This window comes from Ostrinia furnacalis, unplaced genomic scaffold (genome assembly GCF_004193835.3).
Source record: "Ostrinia furnacalis isolate ACB-3 unplaced genomic scaffold, ASM419383v2 OfSCF4153, whole genome shotgun sequence".
Taxonomy (NCBI): domain Eukaryota; kingdom Metazoa; phylum Arthropoda; class Insecta; order Lepidoptera; family Crambidae; genus Ostrinia; species Ostrinia furnacalis.
In genome coordinates this window covers 393,624-420,651 of record NW_021134392.1, presented here as the reverse complement: position 1 = coordinate 420,651, position 27,028 = coordinate 393,624, and the positions used below count along the sequence as shown (strand labels likewise).

General features: G+C 36.0%; 1 protein-coding gene across 1 annotated transcript in view; it reads left to right on the top strand.

Moving 5' to 3' along the window:
• The first annotated feature begins 19,531 nt into the window (after window positions 1-19,531).
• beat-IIIc (beaten path IIIc) overlaps window positions 19,532-27,028 on the top strand; it is a 96,688-nt gene continuing 89,191 nt past the window's right edge. The window contains exon 1 of the mRNA XM_028313139.1: window positions 19,532-19,778. The gene's annotated coding sequence lies outside the window, so the exon portion shown is untranslated. The remainder of the gene's footprint in view (window positions 19,779-27,028) is intronic.

Here is a 27,028-nt window from a genome sequence, read left to right as displayed (position 1 = left end):
TCTAGCCAGAGGAGACTTTTTGAATCTCACCCGAACCTATTCATAAGTAATGAATCTCGATCTGGAAAAGATTACGGACAACACTGATAAATCTCTCTCAAGCGTTGCCGAATAAGGAAGTATCCTTTTCTTTTGGCTCTAGGAATTTGGTCGATAGCATTGCATTTATTATGTAAAGCTTACCCAATGCTCACGCTTTATTAGAAAGGGATTAGCCGCGTGCCTTTGTTAGAGTATACCTACGAGTATGTACCTACCTACACTGCTTTTGTGCTCGAATAGAATGGTATTCTATATATTTAGAGGCAAGAAACAGAAGTGTTTTAAAAATATACTATTTGTGATATATTAAAACATATTTGAATAAGCAGATCAGGATGACCGTCGGGATTTGAGAAAAATAGACCTTCCAATCCGATATAAGAGAAAGAACTCCGCATTTTTTTTAGTTACGAAAGAGTATTGGAATTCATCAAGTAGTTTTGGGTGTTTGGATCCCCAAATGGAGCAGATATTTCACTTAAAGTACGCAGGCCAGAATAGTACATTGAAATTTATGAGTGACCCCGGCGGACAACGTATGGAAGTGGGTTTCGGTCTTGAATACGAGTAGTGCTTAAGATATATAAAACGCATTGGGATCATTTTGGGCGGCGTTAGCGGATAGACGATAATGTCGTATTTGGTGATATATTTCTTTTCCGATACATACGTTAACTCGATATTGCGATCACTTAGAAATGCCGCCTGAGTGCTGCAACTTAACGCGTTGGGAGCTTTGGGAAAATGGTCTCAAGTAAAGTTGGTGGTTAATTGCTAAGTACTTGTTACCTCCCTCTGCTACCTGCATCTGGTTCATGATGCAACTTTAAATTCGATATCCAAACTCGAGTATAGTAAGATAAATAGGTGTAACGGAGACAGTGTCAAGAGAGAATATTTGCCACTACGAAGTATAAACTGGAGTAGGATATAAACAACTTTAATAATATTACCAGAGACAAAAAAGATTGTCCAAAATTTCGCGATGCAATTAGTTGAAAATTACCACGGAAACCTTTCTAAGAATCTATATACCATGCCTCCTAGGGATTTTGAACCTACATGTTAGTAAGCATTGTGGTCTCAAATTAAATAAGGCTACGGCGGTGATATTTGTAGGCGCTGCATCGCAGGTCCAATTTCCCATTTCTCACGTTAAGAGGATAAAATTTACTGAGCTTGTATTACATTCCATTATTTTTAAGCCCCTCTCGGGTTCCACTTCCAAGTCGATTAACTGCAAAGCAAGAGACTTCTTTCAGCTGTTAATACAAGTGTTCATAAATCTGTCGCTATACGCTTGTAAGTACAATTAATAAACTATTATTTAGTTTTATTTATTTATTATAAAAGTTACAAATAAATAAACTTTGAAAGTAAAATTTTGTGTTAAACACCTGTGCTAAAATGGTCAGTTTACAAAAACGTGTGGAGGAAATGGTTTTCTATAGTTATAATTCTTATCTATAAAAAAAAAACCTAGGAAAATTGTAAAACCAATTCATAATTTCACTCTGAATTCTTTTTTCATATTACAACCCTGAGATACGTTCCTAAATCGTAGCTACAAGTAATAAAGCAAAATAAATGATTATTCGATTTTATTTTATTTATTTTTCCAAAAGACTGATCTCTTCATAATAACATGCCTCCAAATAAAACGAAGAAGGAAACTCCAGTTATCATTTATAAATCCAATTTTGAACCCAAAGGTTTTCTACCCTTTAAGGCTGAATCCGTGAAACATCGATTTCGTACAATAAATCAAACAGAAAGGCAAAACGCTGAATAAATCAGTGGCAGTGTAAGCCACAGCAAATTGCTAATTTAGATATTGTGCCCTATTTGTATATTTTTAGTTAATCGAGCGGAATAGGGTATTCGCGCGGGTCTGTGTTCCCGTGTCGACGGAAAAGGTGGAAACCATATGGCGAGCACAATATGACGAAACTGACATGCTGTGAGTAACGTGTTCAACTCATAGGTAGGTCTTCAATGCAAGATGGTGATACATGCTGGTGGGATGCAAAAAATTGGTAGAGCCATAGTTTTTGTGCGATTCCTATAAACGGTGGCTTGCATAAGTTGCATTATAGTATTAAGTAGGCACCTACCCAACTAGCAAACGAGATGATAAGAACTTGTCACTTAATTAGACCTTTGATTTAATTCATGGCTAAAGTTGAAAAGTGTTAATCCTTAACGATAATGGCTCTTTTTTGTTTGAGTTTATTAGGTTGCTTCTCGGTATTGTGTATTAAGGGCTGCGATAAAATATTTTGAAAGATAGGAATTGGAAACATATTTGGAAAATAATTTATTTTGAAACCTAAGATATTTGGGAATAAAAAGAGTTGAATGGTTGGGCAACTGGAGACACACTTTATCTGTATTTATGCTCGGGCGTCACGTGAAAACGCAGTATAACCGAATTTCAAGAGCTTGAGAAGGGTAAATGTCCCCCACCGCGCCGACGACAGCGACTTTGTTAGCACACACTCGCGAATGAAGAAAAATGTCTTAGCTTAAGCCTTCCACTCGGCGCGCGCGGCATTGTAAATAGAGATTTATTAAAACGGGACATAGCAAATTCGCTATGTGACACCCTTTTGCGCTACCAACACAAACGTTAGCATTAGGCTCGTCGTATACGTGCTCGGGCCTATTATTCATCCCCTATGTTACGGCTTGTGTAATAAGTATTAGTCACTCTCAGAAATCTAAGCGTACCTAAGTTGCTTAGCGGTGGGAAGTGAAGTAAGGTAACAGGTAAATGTTGAGTTTTATTCCTGTTTGAGGTAATATGATAATTTGTCTGTTACATAGAAATTAATGTGACTTATTTCGATGCTATTTAAAAAAGTTTACCGGTAGCGCAATTTACAGCAAAAACAATATGCAAAATGTGAAAAACTTTAATATTTTGTCATTAAACTGCATGCGAAAGTCGGGATGAAAAAAGGCCCGTTGATTGATACGGTAATCTGTGGTGTTGCAAGCACGCAACGTTGCCGCCGCGATATTGCGGCTCACGGCTGCGTTTGCACTCTTCAAATTATTATACTGGCGGGCTACTGAACACACTCCACATAATATTTACCGCGCTGACACTGTATCGGCTGAATGCGCAATATTGCTGCAATAAATACAGGTAAGAAACTTCGGGTGAAGTGTGAGCGTCAAGCTTCCTTCAGTTCTTAGAAGAACTATTTTCTGAGATGAGCTACTGATTAATCTTGTAGTTTCATACCAGGTATTCTGCAACTATCGTCTTGTCGTAAATCAGACATAACAGTAAATAACTAATAAGAGCACTAATAACATTTTTTCGTAAACCACTCGTAATTCTTTACCATTATTTAAAATAAAATATGCCATCTAATCTAACAATAACTAGTCCTACATGCTGAAGCATGACGTGGACTACATTTTATAAAATACAATATGGATGATAGATTTTGAATAAAAATAAAAGATATCGTATAATTGGGATTAGATAAGTATTGCTACGTAGAGTGGTGTAAACTCGCCAGTGTGCACTCGACGCGTGCAGGCTCATGAAAACAAGAACGTACCCCGTTAATAAGTGCCTTATATGAGCGATGCCCCGTCATTCAGCGCTCGGCGCGTGACATATTGCTACGGAGCATCTACTGCACCGCAATACGGTATTTGGCCACTAAAATGATTTATAGTCTAACGTGCCGCATTGTAAGCCGTAGTAGTTGAATTTTAACTTTTTGTTCCATTTAGATTGCTAATATTATCTCATATTGTGTCTTCGTTTGTTTTTCGTAAATATCTACTGTTATTTATGAACCGATTATTTATTGTTAGGTAGGTACTAAGCAAAGTAAAAGGATGAATTCACAATATGATAAAAGCTTTTTTGCCTCAAATATCGAAGGAAAATCTAAACTTGCCTAAAATTATATTTCAAAAAGTTTCAGTTATTTACCGAATAGAAGACACAACTAGCTGTGATAACAAGCTTACGTGAAATGTAGTTAAAAGTTTCACACTTTTTTCTCGCTCTATAAAAAAATCTGTGAGCCGACTACACTAGTACTGCGTGCTGGTTAAGTATTCTGTATTCATAAGTCCATATTGTTGTGCCTAATCTGAGTAAATGCTATTTGGCATACAAAATCGAAAACTTCGCCCCGAGGTCGACGCGTGTGGTTGCACTTTGTTGAATGTTTGTGTACACCGCGGAAAACGTTCGGTTATTTTGAGAAAAAGTATTTGAACTAGAACAAGAGTGGTCAGGGGATAAAGGCTCCACACACATAGGTACATAAACATGGTTAGAACAGTAGAACTTTAAAAACATTAATAAACTGTGCCAGACGTAAAAGTAAAAAAAAATACAACGCCTGTTATTCTGATATTACCATAAACTTGACCTTTTGGATCCTTTCGCAGTCAAAGTGTCGATGAATCCTGAGATCACATTGGTAAATGTATTAAATATTATGATATCTGTTTTAATCGGCTGGAAGTTTAAAGCGCGGCCGGTGCGTCGCCGCCTGAAAACATCCGCGAACGCTTTATCAATTTCGTCTCGTCTATTTTCACGTGCACCGCACTTTGTGGGAATTGGTCCTGCAAAAAATATGAGAATGTTTTAACAAAAACAACGTGTTGCCACTATGATCCGCCATTTTTTTGTTACTGCCATTGTGTATTTTAGAAATTGAGTTACATTTCTCGGAGATTTAGTTCAGTTAACTGATTACATATTCAATTAAAGCAGGTTTTTTTAAACGAATTACGTTATAGTTAGTTGAGTGAGTTTAGTTACAGGCCTAATTAAGAATGAGTCTATTGTTCTTTACCAATGTTTCTTTATTTTCCAGATTGATCGATTTAAGCCTGAAATAAATATTTTTTCTTTCTTTCTTTCTTTCTTTCAAATAATACACTTAACTAAATTGGGAACTAAGTGATAGTGTCGAAGTCCCTTCTGAGAAGTGACCCAGGCCGTCTAACTCTTCTGTAGTGGCTAATAAAGTTCGAACGGAGGCTTAAACAAATGGAAACGTTTTTGTAAATTTAGTTTGAGAAATAATTATGTACACAGTTTAGAAGATTCACCCAAATCAAAAGTTTAAAAGAGGTTAATTTCATCTAGGTATTTACACATGTTTAAAAAAATACACATAAGTAAACTGGCTGAGAGGTCGGGTAGAAATTCCCCTAAATACATTCGTAATTAAAACACATGCACCGCAGCAGCGAAACAGAAAATACGTCAGAAAAGAAGCAAAATAAGTGAAAAACCCTCCTTTATTAAAAAAGGTTCAACAATTTCGTTTGCGTGAGTGTAGGTACCTCCTGTTTTTTCTGTAAATTGTGTGAATTTTGCGGGGATATTCAGGTTGTTGGCTTGGGAATACCCGCGGATATGTTAATTTACGAGAGCGTAATGTAAATAGGCGCTGGCAATTTATGTCGCTAAAACACTCCCTGGGAAAACTTGGGACCGAGGGCGGCCGCCGCCCGCCCGCCCGTCCGCTCCGATAGTTTCGATACCATGAATTCAAAACTGATTGATTATTCAGCCACTGACTCCCACGCTATTATGCTAAATAGTTATATTATTCAAATTTTTTTAAACCCACGCCCCTCAATTTATTTGGAGCATTACTTACTTAATTGTATTATTTCAAGTTATTTTATTAACTGGTTTATTGCGAAATGTTTAATAAGTATGTACGAATACCCATCTCCCGAATCAATAACAGAAAATGTGTAAGTACAATAACTGGCTTCTTCTATGTTCAACTGGAAGATTATAAGAGTTAGCAGGTTAATACGAGTAAGATTCCAATCTCATGGTACGGGCTAATTCAAGTTTTTATTTTTTTATGTGACAGAAGGCAAACGAGCAGAGTAGTCAGTTTGTTCTAAGTATTATTATATCATCAAACCCCTTAATAGGCAAATGTAAGATGCCAAAATGAATGTCATGCTCACATAAAAACTCAAATACTTATTAAATGGATGCGGGCAGCGCAGGACCGTTCATTGTGGAAAACCTTGGGGGAGGCCTTTGTCCAGCAGTGGACGTCATTTGGCTGAAACGAACGAACCTTATTAAACCATGGGGTTGAGAGAGTGAGAGTAATCTCTCACGACTTTTGGGATATCGTTTCTTAATAATAATATGTGCAGCATAAAGTAATTAAGAAGTGCTCTTTAAAAGCCAACTAACGGAAAATAGTTAATGAATTTTATTTTACTTCATTATTATTCAAACTTTTATGGACATGATCGTTACAATGCATGAATTTAGGTAGGCAAGAATTTCAGCCACTGAAAATATTTCCCGTCCATACTTTAATATTGTTAATCGATTTTCCTTCAGTTCCACATGACCGAATGAAATATGACGAAAAATTGACCCTTTATGGCACCTTTAAAATGAAATACGATTCCAGGAAGTATTGGTAGAATAGTAAATGCCGACCGGCGGAATATAAGAATATTCGTAGGCACATTTTATTTTAATTTTACTATTAATATTACAACACCAGGGTAATAGTTTACAGGTACTTGCGTTTGTTGAAAATCATTCACTCTTATCAAGCTGACGTCAATGAAAAATCCCCACAAAAGTTAATCAATTGAAGACGAGCCATAAGCCCAATTGTCTACCATTAAGCCACAGAGGCTTAAACAAACATATTGGTATCACGGTGAGTGAGACTGTTGGGCGCGAGTCCACGTGGAAATAATACAATACGGCACGAAATGAAATCCTTTGACCACCTTTGACGAACTCACGAGCCATCGGAACGCGTACGTAAAATCCGATTGAACATTGCAATGGAGTGGGGAGACCAGCATTTTTATAGTTGTACAATCACATAATATTTAATTTATTTAAAAAATGAGTTACCTACAACGACAAATAATGTTTTTACTAAGAAGAAAGGTTGTGTTGGACTAAATAAGATTTATGAAAGCATAAAAAAATATCGACGGCAAGTGTTAGACTTGACTTCTTAAAGAGGACAAAAATCACAATAATTATTTATTACTTAGTACCTACCTACAATTTATTTTTATATTCTCATCTTTTGAAGGGTGGCCTGATCACGTGACATTCCGGATTATATCCCTCAACGAACCTTCCAAGCTCCTTAGCATCGATCTTTATAAGGTCGCTAAGTGACGTGTTCATAAACTTACTTTTCAGTCTAATCATCCATAGTTACAGGCTGACAGGCAACACACAGCCTAAGCCGGTGGAGCCAGAAGTATGTAGTGAATAATATCTAGAGTTCCCTAAAGGGGCACTGAAGGGACTTTTTTGAAATGCCATCCCTGAAGAGGTGAGAAAGGCTGGTTACCTACTAAACGCTGAAAGGGGAATCCGACATATGCGCGAAAAGTCGCAGTCTGATCGTATATGTTTTTCCGAGTGTTACAGTACAAAATATGTACAATTGTACATGCGATGGTTTCATTACTGAATTANGCACAACTCCGTCGAAGTCGAAAACTTAGGAGAATCTTAATGGGCAACCAATGAAGCCATTAAAATAATAAAATCTTTTGTAGGAATTATTTCCGATTTAAAAGCTAATTCTACTGGACTAATTGAGGTTTGTGGTATTGGTGGTATTTTAAATAAAATGCCATTGCATGCATTGCAATTTGAAAATTATGTACCTTCCTAGGTAACATTTGTTTACTTATGTGACTCAATATAGTGCGTTGTCAGATCAGTCTGGTTAAATATTTTATTAATAGAAAAAATAACCAGTCCTTGAGTGAATTCTTTCGCTCGATTTTAATTTAAAACATGAATGTTAGGACAGTACCTACTATAAAATTAAATATTAAGCGGCTTCCATAGAGCAGAATCCCAAGCCTCGACTGCACTATTTGCTTAACGTGGCTGGTGTGAATTCAAGAACAAAGGACTTTTAGGTCCTATGTACCTTAACCACTATTCCTACTGCTCAAATTTAGAAATTCATATGAATACTTAACGCGCAGCTTCTGCTACTATACTAGAGGTTCATTGAAAAGTGAGAGTCAAGTATTTCAAATGTTGAAGGACTTTTGGAAAAAGAGAATAAGGCAACGAAACTGTATTTTTTATTAAAATTTGTAGATGTGTAATACTCGTAAATCACGATCGATCAGTAGAGCGCGGCGTGTCATTAAGGTCTGCTCTTTGCTATGCTTGCATTTTTGACTAACTAAATTAACGTGATTTCGTGGAACTTGTAGGTACTTATGACAAGCTTATATTTCCATAACGTTTATTAAGAAGTTCCGTCACATGGACGTGAAAGTGATTGCAGAGCTAGAGAGAGAGTATCTCTTAGTAAGCAAGAATTTATTTTCAACGAATAGATTATTATGTTCACGTATTTGACGCATATGGTAAACAACCGATTACGCAAATAGGTATGATTATAATATGATCTGTAATCTCTAATATTAACGCCGCGCTGGCTGAAATCTTCGCCGCGTTCGCTTGTCGTCAACTCGTTAACAGTGTTTATTAAGATATTTCTTTGAAGGATTAGCGTCGGACGTGTCTGCACGGGATTTAAACGGTGCTCTGTTAGCATCTATTATTATTCATGACATAAATTTGCTCGGCAAGGAAGGCATTAGACGAAAACTCATTAAAACCGAGACGCGGTCTGACTTTTCAAAGAAGACACGTTAAGTCCACGCGTGACGCAATATGAAACTGATTGCCATTCGCGACGAGCAAACACGTTGCTTATTAAAACGCGTCCTTGTTAACACTAATTTATAAACTTTCACTCCCCATGCAGTGTAACAAACTTCATCAATTCGCTTTCCTAAGATTAATTAGGATTGTTGACCTTATGTCGACCCTTAGCCGCGCGTGCTCTGACTTTTGTAAAACGAGAAAATTGTCTGCTTACTCGCTCATGCATTATGGACCTGGAAAGTCTATTTTAATTTAAAGCCACACGTAACCATTTAAATATATACCGACTTAATACGCTCTATGCAGGTAGCAGCTACTGCAGCGGTAGTTCCTTACAGTCTGTATTAAATTTAAAAAACGGACAGCTTCAACATAGATCAGCAAAAGTTTTTCGAAATCGATGCTATCACTGGGCTTTCGATATAAGATAGAAAATAAATGAAATTTGCTTCAAACAGCTTGCAATATTTATAAAAGATGAGCGGGTAGCGCAAGAGCAATCGCGACCTGTCCCGCAGGCGCGGCGTAGCGCTCATTTTAACGCACACTGTTCCCTGAAGCTATTGCAAAAATAGAGAAGTCGTTGGCATATAATACCTAAAGAATTTCCACTTGCGGTAAAAACAAAAACTGTACACTGTATTAATGACACCTTTTTGTTTTAAAANTTTTAAATGATAAAATTCAAGGAACTAAAGACATAGTGGTAGTAGAGTTTCTCAGTAACAACTTTTTGATTTTATTTTATATGCATCATCTCAGTCAGCCCTAGAAATATGCTTGCATGTGCGACAGTGATAGATAACCCTGAAAATACGGAAACAGCGATACAGTTCCGCAGCACCCAGTATCAGTATGTATGTCGAAGCGCTTCTGTCCCTTAAACGACCCATCATCTTCAGAACAATAAATTGATAGCGTGTACATAACAATATCGCAATCGTCAGATTATTGATTCTAACAAATATTTTACAAATAGTCAGGTAAGTCTGTAGGCCTGCCATGAATGTACGAGTATTTAGGTGTCAATAATTTATATTCCTGAAATTCCATCAGGTGATCCATCTGCTCATTTGCCTCCTGTCGCATAAAATAATCCCGGGATTAAAAATAGTGAAAAAGGGCCGGGATCGCTACTGGAGATTGCCCACCCCTAAGTTCGGCACGAAGATATTTATTTTATTTATGTATTATTTTTACCTTATGCTTATCTTAGAGGTCCTTAACTTTAAGTGCTCGTTTATTTTTTACATGCGTAATGCGTATCCGTAATGAAATATATTTTTATCCCTAAAAGTACCTACATGATTTTTGCTTTACAGGTAAGTAGGTGTGTACCTACTCTTTGAAAATATATTAAGTAACACTGATTGGAAATAAAAACGTGTGTATAATAATTCACATACCTTATATTTTACATAAAGGTATATGTATAAAAGTACCACCGACAGTACAGAGATTAATAAAAATCGTAACTCACAGGCGGCGATGTACAGCTGCACAGGTTTGATTATCTCCAGCTGTGAACGACGGCACTCCTCTCAGTCGGTCTGATAAAACTTTAGCAGTTAGACGGCACCACAACAAGGGCCTTTTATCAGGCCACTGTCCATACAAGTGCGTGTAAATTTCGTCCCCGGATACGGTTAGCGCAGAAGAGGGTTTATCGTAACGTGGTAACCAATTTAATTTAGTATTGGATAACCTTAAGGCAATTGAGACAGCTTGTTTGTGCGGTAGATTAGATGTTTACCCTACGGCCGCGATGTCCCGCCGATAAGCCCGGGTCGCTCGAGACGTGCCGAAGGGGACCCAATATGTGGGAATCGTTACATTGACGACTCCATCGCTGCTCGCCTTATCTTTTTACTGTCCAATTCCAGATAACTGGAAGTGCGTAATATGTCTGCAAATAATGTTGAACATAATCTTTTTCTCCAAATTCGTGTAGTTCAGTTTGACCTGGCATTATTATGCAGCGCGAACTCTCACCGCAGCTGCACTGAGTTTGCAGCGGCGAACAAACGCGTTCATCATAGTTTTAAAAACTGTATTTTCTGAGTGTCTGCCTACAATATTCTAACGTTAAGGGGCAGGTCATTAAAGTCTTTTCTTCAACTTTAACAAAGCTTTAATATTCTTTTTCGTGCGAATTGAAAATATTTTCTATAAAAAATAAGACCATTTTAATGAACTTATAAGTGGAACTCAGTGAAAATTAAGGGTTTAAGGGTTGGAGTCTGTACCGGACCAGCGATCACATGAACTAAAGCTTGGTTAGTGAGCAGCGAAGTAAATTCACTTTGTTCCGATTTAACTCTACAAACTAGGTTAATCTTCCGTAACGAAAGAATCGGAAGCAGTCATCTTGAGAATATAGAATGCTGTAAGAAATGAGATTAATTTAAATAAATGTAAGGTATGGATCTCCCACTGGACATTCTAAACTAAAGTAATTGGATTAAGATCTAGAAAACTGAAAAATCAAGTTGGTGTTAGTTTAAGTAACAAATACATTTTAAGTAGGTCAATTTTGTATTTTTTATCAATACTTTATTCTATTGTTATTTATTCTCGCGTACTTAAACATCTGATATTTGTTCAATTTGAGTAATGATTTCATCCGGTAGAGTTCGACGCAATCTGGCCCTGTCATACACATCGGCATCAACAGAAACAATACATAGCGACTTGCTAAAAGCATTGAGTGAAACCGAGCACAGACACAGGTCGGATGTACGGGCGTAGACGGGGCCCGCCCTGGGACTGCACGTACATTAATAAACAGACAATTCCCCGTTTGATTCATTGGAAACGAATGTATCCGAAGTGAAGAGTGCTGTGTCAAGGTTGTTTCACGGTAATTTAGATTGACTTGTTTCGAGCGCAGCGAAATTGTTTTCGGTGCGGAGCATACACAAAACAACCAGTCTGGCACATTGCTGAAGTACGCAATTTATTATTCACAAATAGACTACGGAAATTGAGTTTTAACGAAGACAAATTGAACTAAAGCGGAATCAATTACGGGAGATTTATTTTCACCGAGAGAAAGAATTAAGTAACTGTGAGGCAAGCAAGGCGATGTAAATTGAATTTTTGTCGCTGCCTCGAAAAAGTAAAGGAGTTAGGGAGACGTTGTTGTTCCTATTACACAAAGCTCTCCTCGTTAGGGCATGCCGCTCCTTTGATTTGTGATACAATAATCTGCTAATACTCGGTGGGTATGGCAAAATATGTAGTAAAAATAAAATCTACAAAGAAAAACGAATTTATGTGACGTTAAGAAAAACTAGTTACAAAAGGTTTTGTTTTTGAAGTAAAACTTTTTTGTTGTTTTATTCTACGCTAATGTTTCTTGAATCTCTAACATACCTACTTATCTGTAGGTAATATAAAGTTTAGTTTGTTTTATAAGGCATAGGTATGTGTAAATTGGCGTTGTTTTATAAAACGGCAAATACTCGTACATATAAAAGTTATAGCAGCGTCTGCCTAATCGATGATCAGGTCAACGCGGGGTTTCAATCAATTGACCACTGACAGGCATTCGCATACTCTTATCGACCCATATTTATACAGTTGTTCCCTTATCAATAAGCTGGGGTAGGCTTATACAAATGGTGCTGTCTGATATTTACTAATAGTTTTCTTTGAGTATTTTAAATTCATTTTATATTTACTTGACTTATAATTCGGAAAATTACAATAAATTATTACTGTACCCTTGAAAAAGTTAAGAAATTAATGTGGTTCAAGATTCTTTTGGAATTACAAAATACTGATGATGTTAATGATTTACTTCAGTGGAAGGAGAGACAAACGACACGAGGAGGAAAGATATATTTTTTAGTAAACATACTGTAGGTAGAGTTGATTTCATACAGCGTATGACCGCGCGTAGGGTTACCAAACTATAGGCAGTAGGTATCATACTTAGTTCCAAAAAGGAATTAGGTAGGTACTGTTTGCTTGAAACAGACAGAAACTCTACAATATAGCATATGAAAAAAAAGGTTTTTTCAACCGTCGCAATTTTTTTTTGTAAAATTAACATTAATTTATTTAGAAATTGTTTGTAAAAATAATTAATAAATTAAACACTAAATAATGCCTTACGAGATGATCATAGACAGTAGCTGCATGTAATTAACTGATTCCTAAATCAGTTGCCGAATGGTAACATAGTGATTTGAAAGCTATTAATGAGCTTATCGTCCGTCTGTCCGACAAGGGGTTGTTGTGACCCTGGCCACCCTCGCGCGGCAGATGTTCCGCGGCTCACCTGGCGGCCGGCGCCCGCGCACGCGCCTGACGGCTGCGCGGCATTATTTTGTTTTTGTATCTGGATCACTTGCCCTGCCTTAGCTGAGGCTCGATTCTACTCAAATTACTAACCAATACGACTCTATTTGCCTCCCTCATACACCCTGGAACATTGACACCAACGAGAGAGACGAAATAGAAGAAATATTATAGTGGTTTGCGGAGTCGCCCCACGTTGTTTGTAATGTTATCGCGGGGCGTCATGTTCACACGCAACGTCGTATCACGAAGACAGATTGTTTGGGTCATTTAGTTAAACCCTCCCCTACTAATGTAGCTCATAATTTGGATAGGCTCATATAAACGATTCGTTGTGTGTTAACTGTTTATCAAGTTGATCAAACAAAATAATATTCATAGTTGAAATTATATTACAGTCAAAGACAACTATGTATTACATTTCCCACGGAAAATTGAAGCTAATTTCAAAAAGTACAATAATATTTTAATTCATGTCTAGACTACAAAGTGCATTCCCCAATGCCATCTAAACTAATAATATTTGAAAAATTAATCCTGTATTTTTGGAGGCAATCGCAAGGGAAATTTAATGTCACTAATTAATTTTGTGGCTAGTGCTAAGCTTGAGTGTCTGCCGAAAATGCCTAGTATTTAGAAAACTTTTCAAACAATATTGTTTAGCTCTAGGTATTCCCTCGACATCTTCGCTGCGAACGCCATTCGCCGTGATGAACGGTTGGGAACTTGCCAGCGCCGAGCCTAATACGTCTGAATTAAGTTAACTTAATCTGATACATGTGTTTTGTGCGAAGATTTGCTCTCCATCCGCGATTGAGGACCGTATGAACACGTCATTGTTCGCAAATAAATGTTCGAGCTTTGGTAGGCAGATCCAAGAGAATATTTAAATTATAATACTTGAAGCTTTTCTCGGGATACGCACGTGAGAATTTAAGTTTCTGAGGAAAACAGTATATTATACAGAAAATACTATTCTTATAAAATATTCTCGAGGTAGGTTCATTTCTTACCTGAATTACTAAATATGTAGAAACATATTATGATACTCTTACTTATTTCCATCCCTATTGAAAATATTATCTCAAATTCTTTTCACCGAGGTTATTCTAAAACTGTGAAATCTTTAGTACGAGTATCTTTCGCAGAAAAAATATTTACTCGTGAATACCATAACTTTTACCTTATCTTTTTGATTTTATACATTAGCTAGCTACTGTTTATAAAGTAGAGAAATACATTTTGGACATCATAAACGTGATATCTATTAAAGGACCTCTAAAAATCAAGAACATTGAAAAAGAACAGCATAGCCGGTTGTTTGTAGCGGAAATGTACAGAATGATCCGCCGAGGTAAGCTAATTCTTTTCAATTGCGGCGAAAATGTGAACGTAATCTAGCGGTTTTCTTCGGGAAAAGGTCTCGACTACCTTCCACTAAAGTCAGTAGGTACCTACGTTGTGTAGAGGCAATTGATAGGTGTACAGTTAAGGTAAACAGTATGTGTGTTTTATGTGATAGTGTGTGTTATAAACAGCTGCTGTTTTTTTTATTTCAGTTTTGATTCCTGACTAGGATGACTAATTAAATTATGTAGCTTTACATCCACTTTAAGAAAACTTACTTTGTATTGACATTACGAGTACATAAACAGTTTCAGCCAAATGACGTCCACTGCTGGGGCAAAGGCCTCCCCCAAGGCTTTCCATAAAGAACGGTCCTGCGCTGCCCGCATCCAGGTTCTACCCGCGACCTTTACCAGATCGTCGGTCCATCTAGCTGGAGGCCCGCCCACGCTACGTCTTCAAGCCCGCATCTTGTTTAAAATTTGTATACAAGGTAGTAACATACATGTTACAAAAACACACTATATTATAATAATGCCGTTGAGGATATACGAGCACGTCATATTTGCATTTAATTTGCCCAAATATACTAACCGAATCTTCTTTGCATTTCCCTTGAGATGTAGCAGGTTCGGAGCTGAGAGCTGTAGAGGGCGGCTGTAACAGAGAATGTATAATTAGATTTTAAAAAGCCGGTCAAAATGGTAATAAATACAGGGGTTGAGAGGAATATTGGGCTTCAAAGCATATAAGTACTTACTCTCTTTTAGTCTTCCATCAGTCACAAAATCTATAAATATTTTTCGTGTGTTGCCTCAGCTTAGGCAATTCCCGGAACACTTAATTACTTACAGATTTTAATTCTAAGCGATCATATAAAAGCAACCGTAAATTTTCAGCGACTAGGTACCAAATTAAGCAAATAAATTATTTTGATAAGTATATGCCTAACGGAAAAATCCCGCCATCTCATGTTACAAAACCGTTTTTGAAGGTTTACATAACATCAATAAGTAACCTAAATAAAAGAGACTTCAAACAATACCGAATAAACGCCTAAACACAAATAATTCCGTGAATCCGATATTGTTAAGACTTCAGAAAGGATTCAGGCGTCATAGTGATTCCGCGTGCCGTAATGTTTTACGTAGCTTTGAATAACGTGTTTACAGCGGTGCACAGCTTCACGCTCCAAGTCCCAAATTCGTGCATTTTGATGGAAATTGCCTTTGTGATGATAAAAACTGAGTTCGGCCGGACGAGAGGGGACGCGCTCGGAAATGAGTTCATACATTTTATTTCACGATCGATTTTGCTTGCTATAATTATATCGCTCAATGCAATTAAATGGAATTGATTAATGGACATAATAATAATACGTAGCACTGCTTTTTGTTAAAGCTGTGTTCATGCATGGAATGCCTCATTGGTTTGAATACGTATGTCGATACGACCTTTCTCCAATATTTTTATTATCTTAGGGCGAATAAAAACAAAGAGCCAAAGAAAATATCGGTAAAGTTTATACAATAACGAATAATAAAAAACTTAAATGGGAAATTCATGACTATTTTACACTTATATGATAAACATAGAACTAATGCTATGCTAGCTTTCATAATGCGGTTAGAAGGAACTTCCTATCGCGAGCTGTGCCGAGAGAATTTCTTTTGGCAGAACATCAGACCTAATTTCTAGCACTAATTAGGCCAAGGCATCTGTTTCCTACGTAATGGGAATATGAATTCATAATAATGCATGTTTATGAGCTAGCTGCATGGATGTAGTTGGTTCGAACGAAGAAACTTCGCGTCTAATAAACTAGAACTTTCAGGCGAGGCGTTTGCCGGAGCCGCAAAAAGTCAAGTTGTCTTCTCAGGCGCAGCAATTATTGTTGTTGTTTAACAACTCTCGCTTCTGCCACTGCCAGGTTATTAGCCCTAGAAATTCAGGGGATGATTATAAAACATCCTTATATTTTGATCAGGAAATAGCATTAAATAAATAAGCCTGAGTTTTGCGAAGCAATCTTTGGTATTTTTAATCTGTTTTAATAAAACTTTCAATAAAAGCAGAGCTGTACTATGAGCATGAAAATCCTTTTTCCGCTGAAATAACAAGAGTGAATAAATTGGTGTGACTATTGTTGTGCAATTAAGCTTAAATCCAAACGAAAAATAATAGGATGATAAAAATAAAAAACACAAAATACTACTAAATCATAAGTTCTTATTATTACATTCAGTGGATCATTTGCATGAAAAATAACACTATTTTATAATATACTCAGGTACATTTAAAAGATATTGTTTATCAGTTATTGAATTGAATCATGCTGCTAGAATATGCACGTGCACAAATACCTACGCATATATGCCGGCAAGTTTATTCCAAAGCTTACAAAATAAGGCTTTTATGAGTGCGTAATCGGCTTTGCATGGCGCATGCCTACCGCTAAATTATGGGTACTAAAAACGTTTTGTTACAGCTAATATACTTCGAGACAATAGCATAAATAATAACAACGTTGTTTAGAGCATGTTGTTGTTTTATAAATAGCTTAACAAGTAACAATTTTCCGGTCGTTGAGTTACGATAAAGCGTATAATCGTCATATAAGTAACTGTGGAGTCATATTTTAACTGGAGGATTCTATCATCACTAGCGAATGTATTTCTTGATAGTTTGAACCTGTGGGTTTTCATAATTTCATTTTTACTATCGTAAATTATTACCGTTGTTAACGAAATGTTGAAACATTGACAACATTGGGTTTATTAATTTATTTTAGTTTTGTCCGGCTTATTCAAGCTTGATTTAACTGTAGGTTTATTTAGTTACCCAAAACCGGGGCGTGCTCCCGGTCCAGTCATAAACACCAACAATGCTCTAGTTCAGTTCTGCCCTTCGAATTAATTATAGAATGGGCCAGATCTACATTTTATGCCTAAGTTTAGCTTCAGCTTTAGTAGCCCTCCCCATATTGTAGTTTGCGTAATAATATTTAGGTCAAACCAAACTTTCCTTTAGTTAAGAATATAGCAGGTTATTAGAGAAATTTTGATATTCATAAACTCGTAGTTTGCTACACTGGGATCTCGGAATAAAATCTCGGAGTTTGATGCAACCATGGGGATTTTCCCATCCCAAAGGAAAATTAGACCCTTATTATAAAATGACGCCCAAAACTGTTCAAACGTTATTGGTCCAAATATCGAAATTAAGCAATTTACAGGCGTTTCATACAAAAAAGCTCGTTCATAAGGGTCTTAGTGTGTCAGGTTGCGTCGCGTTCCATGGAATCAAATTGTGTTGTGTGACTGACACTTGCATGAGCAGCGCTAGAGCAGCGAAACTGTGCTACATGCGGTATAACTACAGCATTTTGCGTCAATTATAGCAGCATTATGTCTCAAGGTGCCTCAAGCGTGTCAGAGCCTCACAGCTCACAAGACTTTTAATTCTCGAAAATACTTTTGTCCACATTTTGCAAATGGTAAAATGACTTTAATTAAGTGATTAAAAATGGTAATAACTTAGATTCTTCTACAATAAATGGAACGTGCTTTTACTTTTAATTAAAGGCGATGTTTTTATCCAGCGGCCATAATGTTTTGCCTCATCGTCGCGGTTATGAGTTCTTTGTTACTTGATTTTATAAGCAGAACGTGACCTATTTGTTAAACAACCCAAAGATGTATTTTTTGTTTCGCATTATCCTCTCAATCCATGACTTTAATAAGATATATTTTTACAGACATGAATCAAGACGTTTTTACATTTTGTAACATTTAAAAACTTTGTAGAGATGAAAAATGTCACTGTGGAGAGATCGGATTCAAAATATTAACTAGCTTATCAAATTAATTAAGGCATAAGCATAAGTATAATATCAGTTTTATAAAGTATCCAAATAGAGTCTATATTTTATAGAACTATGAGTAAAATAACGAATTGCTGCAAACTTTATTTTCATTTGACGACAGATTTCACGCTACGTACGTGATTATCGTCCTATGTGGCCATTTTAACAGGTGGGCTTCACAATAATGCTCTATGTTGGATACTTTTCGAGCATGCGTCTCTCTGAATACAAATAAGGTCTCAATAAAGTTTCCGTCCCTCGAAAGCAAACTGTCAAACCAGATAACGGGCTGAAAGCTCCGTGAACCCGACTAATAGTTATGTTAACAATTGTGCGTACTCCGGACGTATCATTCCGTATGGACAAGTTAAAAGGCTTGCTTAAATTTTAATGAAGCTCGTGGTTCAAATTCAAACACGGAATTGATTAATCTAGGGTCTTGGTCCGCCCCCTGATTGCAGAGTGCTTCTATGTCGAGGTATGTAGCGAGGTACCGCTGTCGTCAACAACTAAATTTCGTGAATAATTAATAGGCACAATTTGCCTTTTTCTTGTCGTATTTATTAGGTTAGTTCGGCGTATGGTGTGCGGTGTAAATGTGATTGAACGAAAATTTTGTTAGTATTGTATTTAAGTGCTGCTACTTAATATTATAGATAGAACAATAATTAGATATGTAATTATGAACATAATGTAGGTTTATTTACGGAAAGATCAGGGAAAAACTCCGTGTCCAAATTGTATCAACCCTTATAGAGAAAAGCCACGTGGCAAAATTGTAAAAAAAATATAAACAAAGGCAACATGAGGGTACTGGTTCTTCAGGAAAAATTCAAAGTTAACGTAAAAGTTTAATACTTTTAAGTGGTTACAACATTCTACCACAACCGAATGTTAATAAAACGTATCATTTTGAAAGAAAAACAAAACTTTTCTATTATGTTATTTCGGAAATGAAAATATACAAAGTGTATTAGGAGCCCAGAGGAAGCTCCAAACTTTTCATGGCTAAGATAAATCGCACTCCATTACTCAGCACTTTGTAAAGCAAGAATGTTTTTACGTGAGATCAAGCATAACCGCAGGGCTAATTTACGTGACATATCGGAAATCATTCGAGTAATTACTGTTATTTAATCAAGGAAACGGCTAAAGGGTTGCGGCGATATGATCGGGGGAGCTTCGCGAGCTTCGTCCGTGGGCGGCCCGCCCGAGCTTGTATCGCGCGCTGTTCGCTCGGGCGCGTTAGTCGCGCCGACCTCGCGCCGCCGCCTGCACGCCCGGCCTGCGCTCCACGCGCGAGCGAGACACGCAACTTGCGGAAACTTTGCCGAACTTACAAACTGAAGCTTTAGCAAGAAAAGTGCGCTGTGCTCTACGCGAAATTGGATGCAATTTGTGCAGTTTACACAGTGCCGTGACGGAGTTTTGTGCATTTGAAAAGTTTTTAAACTGTTTCCCTAGTTCGCTGGATGGGACTGTAATGGATGATTTTTGAACACACGCTAATGGGTGAGTTGGCTTGCGAAAGTTTTAGATTAGTTGCAAAGTTGTTATATTATTTTGGAAATGTTTTATATTTATTTTTGTCTGTTTCGCTCCGAGCTCGGCTTTGTTTGTTACCGTGTAGTATTTGCATGCTAACTTTAAATTTATGAAGGTAGAGATATTTCAGGGTGCCGGCAGTCGCTCTTGCAAACTTCAAAAACATTTATCTCAGTCTTTTAAAAATATTTCGTACCCAAATTGTGTGCAACTGTCAGGCCTACTTAGTACGGATAAAGAATAAATATTGCCGTAATAAGTTGTAGATATTGTTGCTTATTTTGATTTTACCGTGTTTGAATGGACGGTTAATTTCGATTGCTAAAGATTGCACACACAAAAATATGTGATTCTCATTAAAAAAAATTTATAATCATGGTCACTAGTTACCTTATTTCGCATTAGAATATATTATCATGATTAAAAATATTTTTACCAGCTGTACTTGTTGTGTTGTACTATTTTACAAATAGCAATTTTGCAAAAATACACTCAAGAAGAACAAAAATTCTTAGAACACTTGCGTGTCATTAGGGAAGCTCTAGAAGGCCTTTTTCTGTTGTTCACCAATTAACACTACTTTCTCGGACACTGTAAATTTACATTTAGATAGAAATTCCATTGCTATGTTATTTTTACTGAGAAATAAAGTTAATTTCAGTAATCGTATTTCAAGTATTTTACTGTTCAATGAATGCTACAGCTGCAAACCACTTTACATAAACACGATAATTATTTTCGGAAGAATGTTAATTTATAAATAATTTGTGTAAAATGTTGATTCAATTTAGGTTCATTATTATTATTATTTAATTGCATTAATTACAGCGACAACGTTATGGCCGTTGTATTAATTATGTAAGTGTCCGGGAAAGCTTTTCAAAGTCACATGAAAATGTTAATATTTACGAGTACAATGTGGTTAATATTCAAATGATCCCAGAAGCATCTGCATCTAATTTGTAATCACATAATATGTATGAATGGAAAGACGTTAGTTTGGTATTTCTTACATCGTTATACGAATTTAAGAATCAATAGTAATTTAAATTCGAGTCCTCTCTCGATCTAAATAATTTTAAAATAACTTGAAAAAAGCGTGTTAAAAATCGAACTGCCTAAGGTGGGAATCGAACCGTCCAGGACGAACTGGACGGTTCGATAAGTAACTCAGATGGAAGAGCAGTCGCCCGGCAAGCGAAAGGTCGTGGGTTCGATTCCCGAGGCAGTTCGATTTTTTAAAACTATTTAAAAAAATGAATAGTAATTTAAGAAATATGGTATCTACTCAGTATTTACCTAATTCTCGGTAAGGTAAACATATACCTCCACCAATTTGCAGCCAGTGGGTTTAAGTCACACTCAAACTGCTGACTCAATAAGTGTCCAGCAGTAGAATGTAAGAGCGATTAGGTACGTGATGATCCGAATTCAAGATATTATATTGGTCAATATTATTTAGAAGTGGTATTAATTTGTATGAGCGCATCCCTATAGTCCAGTCATTTAAGCTTAAATTAGGTAAGAATCTCAGAATTCGAGATACCCAGCTGTAAGTCTGTAAATACTTGTATATTGACACCCTAAAAGTGGTCTCAAAACCTACATATGGTAGCAACTATTAAATTTTCAGGTCAAAGGTCACAAAAATCGGTTTTTTGCGCTTTTTTTGGAAATATCTCATTTCCTATGGGTTTTTTGCTATTTGTATTTATATCAATATTGTAGAATACAAAATTCTCTACAAAAGACAATGCCGGAAATTGGCGTCTTTTTTTTTCGCGCGGCCATCGACCACACTTTGTTTTTTGATTACAAAATAGTGTAATAAACCAAACTTGCTATGACATGTATACCTCTAAACTCAGTCTAAACTGAGTTACGAGCATTAGAAGTTTGATGATTTTCATACTAGATTTGCTTTTTGCGCGCAAAGTTTTGTAAGAAATTGCAACAAAATAGTGAGATTGTATGTGTAAACAAACAATACCATCCATTAAAGGCTCCAGACATCAGTATGGAGCAGAATCAGCGCAATAAAAAAACAGCGCAATATTTTGTTGCAATTTCTTACAAAACTCGCGCACAAAAAGCAAATCTTGTATGAAAATCATCAAACTTCCAATGCTCGTAACTCAGTTCAGACTGAGTTTAGAGGTATACATGCATAGTAAGTTTGGTTTATTACACTATTTTGTAATCAAAAAACAAAGTTTGGTCGATGGCCGCGCGAAAAAAAAAGACGCCACTTTCCATACAAAATCCGGCATTGCCATTTTGTTCAAAAAATTTTTTTATACGGTGAACCGTTTTCGAGATAGAGGGCGGCCGCTAGTACTTATAATAAATCTGTAGAGAGGTCAATTCTGTACATGAAATATATTTTCAAAATAACTATCAGGGGGTGATTAGTGATCGATACTGATGCCAAAAATGCAATCAGTAAAATTTTTGTCTGTCTGCCTGTCCGTCTGTATGTTCCTTATAGAAACAAAAACTGCTCGACGGATTTTAACGAAACTTGGTACAATTATTCTTCATACTCCTGGGCAGGTTATAGTATACTTAGGAATTCCCACGAGAACAGGAATTAGCGGGAAAATCCTTTTGTATGAAAAATCTAAACCGCTTAAGTTAGACGCTTGAAATTTGGCATTTGGCACCTTAGTAAACTTAAAGCTTAGTTACAACAAGTAATTCCCGAAATTCCCACGGGAATGGGAATTAGTGGGAAAATCCTTTTGTATGAAAAATCTAAACCGCTTAAGTTGACCTGAAGTGATGCAGTGACCGCGCGCTCTCCCCCCTCTATCTCGAAAACGGTTCACCGTATAAAAAAAAATTTTAAACAAAATTTGTAGAGAATATTGTATTTTACAATATTGATAATAAATACAAATAGCAAAAAACCCATAAGAAATGAGATATTTCTAAAAAAAGCGCAAAAACCGATTTTTGTGACCGTTGACCTTAAAATTTAATAGTTGCTTACACCCTACTATATGTAGGTTTTAAGACAACTTTTAGGGTGTCAATATACAAGTATTTACAGACTTACAGCTGGGTATCTCGAATTCCGAGGTGAACTTACTATAATGACTGGACTACTACTCAATGAAAAGTTTTGTGTAAATTCCTCTATTTTGGACGGACGTCGGATATACCTATTTCGATTCGGATAAGCAGTGCGCATCGGCTGCAACAGCGTAATAGGCAGTATATTTATCCTGCATACAAACGTCGCCGCGTCGGCCTGAACCACACACACCATTTACAAATGTGAATATACTTTTACTGAGCGACTGAGCGGTTCGCTCATAATTATTTTTAACTCAAATTAAGAATTAAGTAGGTATTTAATTTTAATTATCTACATCACTTAAGCCCCACAGACTCAAAAATAAATCAAATAATTGTCGCTGTTTAACTGCTAGCCATCCAAAATTAAACTAAACTTGAATCACGCGGCAGCTTTATCCAGCCAGTTTCTAAAGGGCTAGTTTTCAATCAGCCAACTCGTTATAAGTTCTATAGGATCCTGTTCATTCAACGATCAGCCTAGGCATTTAATTGGATACCATATTAATTAAATAGCAGCTTAATCAAAGCACTTCAAAATCGGAACGGTTAGACATGTTTGCGGCTGACTGTACTTAGTTATGGTAATAGGGGTGACCAAGTTTTATACACATACCCTGCTATTAGACGGGCCAAATCGTAGATCTTATAATAAATTAATGAAGTTAGTTTAGCCTCTCTACACTATAACTTTTACTTTGTGTATTTAGTCACTCTTTGAATTTAATAATGTGAATATATTAAATAAGTGACTATCACAATGAAGGCAGAATATAAACATATAAAAGTTTGTAAGTACTTAATAACTTCTTATTTCAGCGCTTTTCTAATACGTCGGCGTAAAATTAACTATGGGATAATTTTATTTGTTTTTGTCTATTTTATTATTGAGCCCTTAGTAAAACCTTTATGTTTTAATGAGATTTGCTCTTTAATTATGAAAAGTGAATAAAACAACACAGTGTGCTCTTAAAACATTTCATAAATATTCACATTTTACCAACTAATACCAACTGCTGGCAGTACTAATAATATTATCTTTGACTAACTTCGGCTGCTCGGTTTGTTTTCATACTGTAACAATATTAGACGGCCCATACGCCAAAATTTTAATAGGTATGTAAATAAATTGGTATTATGTACCCATATTACCTAACCAATCCGAAAAATGTTATAGGAATATTATGATGTATAAACTTAAGCCGATTAGTTGATACTCGTGTCACAAGAATATAAGTAAAATTCAGTAATTAAGTATATTAAAGTTATTGAATGAAACTTTATGATGTTTTACACAGCAACTGGTGATTATTACTAAATATGTAGATTTTTTTCTAAGTCACCAGTCACTCTTAGGCTGGGTCGCATCGTCTTATTTTAACTACGAATATAACAAACGTCAAACGTCATTCAAACTCTATACAAAAACACCGGTTATGATTAATTAAGGTGGTGCAACTCAGCCTTAGACCCGCATTTATGAAACAAACAGTTAATTTCAGATTTTTTTTGTATTATTTACGGTACCTATGCGATTCTCCTAAAAACTAATGACAGCGTCACGACGATATTGCTACTTAGACGCCGAGTCCCGACCGGCGCGGCGCACCTGCTTTTGAGTAGGTATTTTTTATTTTTAGCCGTAGAAAAATTGAATAAAAAAGGTTTATAAATTCCCCACCAGATTTTGTAAATAGGCGTATTGTACAATATTTCACACCAGGCTGCACCATCTCGAAACAGTACCAACTGAATTATGTATTATTTTATGAAGCGAGCTACTTACTGAATCATTAGGGCCCTTGACTTGTACTCGCCGTTCCCTATCCAACGCATTTACCTTAATGGCCGCAGCGTAGATATGTGCCGATTCTTCCCTAGACAAAGGGAGGCCGAAGCTATATTCGTTGCTATCTCCTAGTTGACTTCTTTGTTCACTTATAGCATTTTCTTATTCTGACTTTATTACACTGAAAGTAGTTTTCCTACGAGCACTTTCTGTTTCAATAGCTACAAGGCTGATTAAAACAAACCCTCGTTCACCTGCTTTTATTTGCTAGTAGTCGTAAGTCAATTTGTTGAAGTAAACAAGATATTCTAGACGACAAATAATTACTTCTTCGCTAAACAAACGGAGTGATAGAAATGCTTGAGTTTACACTTTTTTTTCTCGCTTGCCTTCTCGTAGTCATTAGTTGTTTTTATGTTGACGTTATTTTTGAAAATATTGGAATAAAAATAAATAATAAATAATATTTATAAGTATAACATACCCTAATTGGTGTTGACATGAGAAGTAGATTGGTCTTTTTTATGTAGGTATCTATAAAATATCATGCTAAGAGAAAATATTTCAATGGGTCTCTAGTCACTTTAACTGAAAACTATTACTAGACTCACACAACTTGCTGTCCTATTTAAAATACCTAGATGTATTTACCAGTAATGTAAAAATCTGAATTATTTATTAACTTTTAAACACAAACACAGTTAACTAAAACACAAACATAACTANTCATTACTCAACAATAACCCTCACATATTGTCAAGTAAAATATTATATTGGATATAAATCCAAAGCTTACAACATATTTAACAAAGCTTTCTGTATATTGGTATGATTAGTTACTATAACAGAGGTATAATACCGAATGGCACACAACATAGTATCGATTACGTTTCACTATTGTGTGCTACACAAATTCGTTATTTCCTTCGGGAAACCGCCGAGGATTACAGTCAGATATGTTCTTTGTGAGTCCTAATAAGGAAAATACGACATTGTAATTCATAAACTGTCAAGTTGGAAAAACTAGGTAAAACACGTCCGTCACAACATTCCATATGGGCAAAAAAAGTTGTAATATTATGTTACTTTTACCAGGTCAGGAAGTAAAACTTCTGTACGTAGTACATATTATTATTCTGTGGTACTACCTACCTAGTAAAAGCACAGAATAATAATATGTACTACGTACAGAAGTTTTACTTCGCGAAGGTATTTAAAAAAATGTATGCTCAATGTTATTAACAATATATTATGGTGTAATTTAGCCTGTCTCAAGAGTCAAGCACCATTTGTTGACAAACGTCAGTGATCGGCACTGCGCCGAAGCTATAGGGCTGACTTTGGTAAAATGATGTGACGTGAGGTGCCAAACTGCGGAAAATGGCGGAGGAAATACATGATTTAGCATGAATTATCATGAATAATATTAACTACTTATTTACCTCTCAGTGTCTTGAGGCAACTAATAAAAGTACATTCTGTGTTTTTATTATTATTTAGGCAGTTAAATACTGCACAGTATTTAGTACACCATTTTCTTTATTTTCTTCCATCATACACAAGAATACGCGTGCATGAGTCAATGTTCGCTCGTATGTGAGGCCTTTTCGAATAGTATCCTGTAGGTGGGCCATCGTGCGTGATTTGTTTTCGATATAAACTCGCGGAGATAAACAGGCCTGGTAGTACCTAAATTAGCAAGTCGGAATCAACTGCAAGCAGATTAGAAATATTTAACATATAATAAAGTAAGTTTGTATGTAAATGTTTAGTGAAAAATTTATGTAATGCAAAATAAGAGTTTCTTTGAATAACGTAAAATTTGTAAATTGTCTTTACATAGAAATAACTTTTTATTTCTAATTCCATTTAAAGTGCTCATGTTTTTTTCATAATTAATATTATCTAGTACTTATGAAAAAAATGTCTTTAAGTAACTAATATTACAGATCCTCTGTAATCAATTGATTTAGCTAAGGTTAAATCTTCGGGGGTATTATTGAATGCTGAAAGCCAACCACTAACATTTTGTTATGCCTAGACGTTAGATAATTATTATTAATTGACATCAAAAACGAGATTAGGTAAAATTATATGCGATATGAAATGTGGATGAATACATTTTAATAGGTACAGTCGCGGAATGAAAAGGTTCGTCACCTTAAAATGTCGGTTTTCGCTGGCACTAGGTAAGTTACTGTAAGAGTCAAACCTGCCAACATAACCGTGCAAGAAACTGACAGTGCTGCTAACATTTAAATAAATATAACGTTTGCTAACGAATAAGGTTTTGCTTGTTTATTTTTCTATCCCATCAGTGCAATGCTACAAAATGCAGTTTTTTTTATTT